At 29.0% G+C, this 5,340-nt stretch overlaps 1 long non-coding RNA gene across 1 annotated transcript; it reads right to left on the reverse strand.

Moving 5' to 3' along the window:
- Nucleotides 1–3,476: 3,476 nt before the first annotated feature.
- Nucleotides 3,477–5,029, reverse strand: LOC116004962. The gene is made up of 4 exons (XR_004094866.1): nucleotides 4,215–5,029; nucleotides 4,018–4,093; nucleotides 3,846–3,920; nucleotides 3,477–3,771 (listed from the first exon to the last, which is right to left on the reverse strand). It is a non-coding gene; the product is annotated as an uncharacterized LOC116004962 (long non-coding RNA).
- Between the last annotated feature and the right edge of the window lie 311 nt (nucleotides 5,030–5,340).

Below are 5,340 nucleotides of genomic sequence, written 5' to 3' on the forward strand. Positions count from 1 at the left end.
AATGGATAAGATTAAAACAAATAGATAATATAAAACAATATATTAAAACATTTCATCTTTAATCTATTTCATAACATATTTTAAAATACACAAAAATTAAATTCAAACATTGCTACTTTATTATAAGATGTTAAATTATAAATGTGAAATAAATATACTTTTAGACTTTAAACTGTCATATTTATCAGTATTTAAATTTGATTATATAAATATATAAATATAATTTTATCAAATTTTTAACTTTCAGCTAGCTTATATAAGCTAGATGTACCAAACATAGTCGGTACAAATCTCTTTGAATTTAGGTCTGAATAATTTTTAATCAAAAATTGAGTTTAAACTAATTAATTTCTGTGTAACGAAACATTTTGATTGCGCTTACCACAATTATTTTATCTTTATTTTTAAAATTTTCTCTTTTTTCGATTAATAAATACGCACTTCCTATCACCACATACCTTCCCATTTGTATTCAATATACTAGTTTTTTCACGCATGTTGCGCGAATGAGATAATGTCCAATGGTGATTTTTTAAATAAGTACTTCAAAGTATATCAATGCAAGATTATATAGGAGATGTTCATGCATACACAATTGAGTATTGAATTTGTTTATTTAAATCGGTAATTCAAAATATATGAATGCAAGATAATATAGGAGTGATTGATTATAATTATCACTAAAATAAATGTTTGCAACTTATAATAACGCTGGTCTAAATACTTAGTCTAAATAAAAATACTACTTTTTGTTTGAATTTCTCTAAGTCTTATTAATTCCCTTTTGGGTAACATTGTCATTGTCTTCATCTTTAGTATGTATCCTCTTCTTTTTATTAATAGTGTGTCATGTGCAATTGGGTTACTGGTGGTAGCATAGAGGACAACGTCATGTAATGAGAAATGAGATTATGATGTAGGAAGCTGTGGATTTGCCTTGTTGTATATATGACTGAAATCTTAGTTGTACTATGAACTTTTGATTTTGCAAGCTTCTGTTTGATATTTGGCAGTAGTAGTCTTTTTCCTACATGTTTCATGTGCTGTGAGATGTGTGTTTTAAATTATCATGTGAAAGTATTGAACAAAATATTAATATTTATTATATTTGTATAAAATAATTGGTAAATAAATAAATAAATAAACAAATATAATTGGTAAATAAATAAATAAATAAACAAATATATATATATATCTATATAATATATATATATATAGTCATAATCAAGTGTGGTCACGTCTTAACGTGCGATCAGTGCGACCGTACCACTATGTAAGCATCACCAAAAAAACACACCATTAGATATGTAAATATACACCACACAGTATTAGGAAATGCACTATTATGGGCAGGGGAGTTATGATTGCATTATTTTGGGTATGTGGTGTATTTTTTTGGTGTTTTTATGTATTTTCATTGTGGTGCATTTTCTAACATTGAGTGGTGTATATTTGTATACATAGTGGTGTATTCCGCACCGACCGCACAGGAAAGCGCGGCTACATTTGAATAGAAATATATATATAGAGAGTTAGGATCATATGAGATCACTTATTTAGGTAAGATCGTGAGATCATATCTTGTGCATCCATTTAATAATTTAATGGTTTAGATTGATTTAAGATGCTAAGTTGAAGTGTGTGCGAACGGTAATAAAATATGTGCGAATGGTGATTAAATGTGTGCAAACGGTGATTGATGTACAAGATTTGATCTCAAATTTTTTTAATGGTCTAGATTGATTAAGATTCCAAGTTGAAGTGTGTGTGAACGGTGATTAAATGTGTGCGAACGAAGTGTGTGTGTGTCAATCAATCTATACCATTAAAAAGTATTACATGGATGCACAAGATGTAATCTCACGATCTTACCTAAGCAAGTGGTCTTACTGGAACCCTACCCTATATACATATATATATATATATATATATATATATATATATATATATATTATGACTTTGATATTTAATTACAAGATAATGTAAAAGAAAAAAGATAATTGACAATATAGTGAATATAATTAATTATTAATTAATAAATTTAAATGTAAGAAATCTTTGAATTATAGCAAATAAAAATAATATAACTAATGAAATTATATTTCTTTTTTAATTTTTTTATAATGAATGATTTTTTTTAATAAAGTCGTTATAGACATCTAATTATAAATTAATTAAATGCATATTTATTATTTTTTTTGTATGTACTAATTTATTTAATTTAATAAGAGCAATAAAGTGGGATACTTACTTTTCATCTACAACAATGAAGTCATTGATTTTTTTTTTTTTTCCATTCGTTGTTGAGAGAAATTATTTTGGAAGTTTGTCAATGACAATTGTTACAATTGTTGTGATAATAAATAACTCAAAATATATGATTACAATAGATATTGTTATAATAATATAGTAAAAATTAACTTACAAATTTGTTTAGAAGTTTTTATGCATTAATAAAATTCTGAGGATGATGTGTTAACTTGTTTAATTGGAGCAAGTGACTTATCAATATTGTCAATTCTTTAGAAAATGGTCCTACCGCTTTAGAGTCCAGGTGTAATTGTATTTATGATTAACAAGTTTGTAGTTAGGTCGTGCAGGTCTGACAACGATGTAAGAACAATTTTATCAAACAAAAAATGGACAATATTTATAATTAAAGTAATGTACAATTGTACCATTATAGAAATACATACAAAAAATATTAATACCATAATGACATAAATTATTCGAATAACGCAAAAATATAATTAAAATATTGAGTCTTGTTTTAAATAATCAAAAGAAGATTAATTAAATGAAAAAGAAAAAAGAAAAAAAAAAAGCTTAACCCAACTTTTTTTTTTTAAAAAAAAAATGCAAGAAAATAATTTTCAAGGTTCCCACTTTCCGATTTATGCTCAACTGTCGGGCTAATTATTTGACAAAAGTTTATGTTAAATTTTATATTGTATTTTTAATACATTTAACATATTCATAGTATATGTTTAACAATTATGCAAACTCTGATTGGGATGAGGTCGGACCTAAGACCTTTGTTATAAAAATTAATGAGTAAGTTAAGAATAAAAATAGTTAAAGAATAATAAACAGTTAACGGAATATTCCGTTACTAAAGTTTATACTAACAGAATGTAAGGTTATTTACGAGGAAGAAAATAATATAATAGAAGGTAAATAAAGAAAATCATTAAAAAAATAAAATCAAAATAATATGAACCATTTATTTCAACAAATAATTACACAAACAATTTTTTTCCCATTAAGGGCCTAAGTTTATTGACTCTTATTAAATTTATTATATAGATATAATGTAAATATCATCTCAGTTCAATAAAAACAGAAACATAGCATTGAAATATTAATTTCTATGTAATTTTTTATTTTAATGGCTAGATTGATATCATAATCAACACCTACAAATTCAACACCTATAGCACAACTTAAATCAATTTTCAGAAATGCGGAATTTAAAGTGTAATCAAATTGTGGCTTCATTAAAATTACTAGGGCTTCTATCACAGTCAACAATAACCAATTCAAAGAAAATTAAAAACTAGTAAATAAAACACAAAAACATGAAAGTACCAGATAAATGAATCATTAATATTGGAGCAGCTCCATATTTGAAATGCAGAGTACACAAAACACACAAGAAACTCAGTTTACCGTCAAGAAAATTGCAATGCTTTAGGCGTGCCCAGCATTAGTACCCACCTTTACATAATTCATAAGCGGAATAGTCTTCCGCAGCATTAGACATACCACAACCTGAAAGGCAGCAGAGACTACTTAAAGCAACTTGCTTTAACATAATAACATGGCATAAATAAATCAATTTATACCTTGCTAAAATATCCAGCCAGCAATGCACTATGAGGACGGATTGATTCCAGAAAGGAAAAGAGTAAATTCATTAACTGCAAAAATTGCACTAATTAATGGTTGAGATATCAGATTAATATAATTCCAAGTACAACATTCAAGTGCTACAATAGAACCATGTTGGTAGTATACCTCTTCCTCTTCAACCAGAGTTTTAAGGATAACATCAATTTCACCCGTGAATATCTCACAGGCAATGAATGGAAACCTAAAATGTAAAACAAAAAACCCTCATTAGAAACAAAATTCAGGATGTACAAACAAAATTTCCTTATCCTTCTTTAAATATAATAAAAACACAGCATTAAGTTTTTTTTCTTGAAACATACTTGAATGTCCGTTTGCTATCCGCATGGTCAAGAGGTTCATCAACAATATAGTGCAGCAGCTGTTCGAACTGGGTTCAATGCTTGCAGAAATAATATGATCAAATACTCACTATTTCTACTTCTGACAACACATGGATCATCCTCATCTTTTAACAGAACAGGTTGATGGTTCAAAGTTCAAATAGCACAATCTAAAACTAACTCCTAACCCTTTATTGCCCTTGCCCAGCACAAAAATTTAATCAGTAGACAAAGCAATTAAAGCTGAGATAGTGAGATATTGCTACATTTACCATAATCACATTCTTTTAACTGTTGAAGAAATATCAGAGAATTATTCAACCAGAATGAACAACACCACAACCAACAAAAAAACTTGTAATTAAACGAATAATATTAGCAAGCATATCAACAATAAAATTTCAGAAATCCCCAAACATCTTATTCTAATCTACTGATATTCCAGTCAAAGCCAAATGGTGTGCTTCATTCATCAACAACACATAATGAGAATGTAACCCTAGCAGATTTCTCATGCACAAAAATTCATTCATTGTTCCTTGAAAACCAAAAATCAAACTCACCAAAGACCTTTAAAAATTATCCAGGACTGTCAAAATTCCAAACATTAAAGATCACCAAACAACAGAATTACACATTATTTCATGAAATTCAACGAGTAGGAAATACAACTAGAGGTCCAAAGGGATCAAACCAACCGCAAACATGAAAGACATCGTCTTCATCATCAACTAGGATAAAACGAGCTTTACTGACAAGGGTTCAATTACACAGTAATAGATGATAGTATAGAGACTTAATTGTAGTAGAGCTCAAGGCCCATGCCGTCATGGATTTCGTAGTCCTTGAGGGTGATATGGTCCTTGTAGATAGTGTACCACTTCTGAATTCGGATCTTATCGGCCCGGGTTCCAGTCTGCGCAGCCACCAGCTTCTTGAGGTCTCCGATGGTGTCGTCGTCGTTGCACTTCACCCTCACCTTCTTCCCTAGACGGTCATTCAGCACCACCTCGATCATCTTCGTCGCTTGTTCTCGTAGCTCCGGGCGTCTCTTTGAAATTGTAGCTCTCTCCGAATTGAATGGGAACGGCTCAAAACAACACGG

Source organism: Ipomoea triloba, chromosome 14 (genome assembly GCF_003576645.1).
Source record: "Ipomoea triloba cultivar NCNSP0323 chromosome 14, ASM357664v1".
Taxonomy (NCBI): Eukaryota; Viridiplantae; Streptophyta; class Magnoliopsida; order Solanales; family Convolvulaceae; genus Ipomoea; species Ipomoea triloba.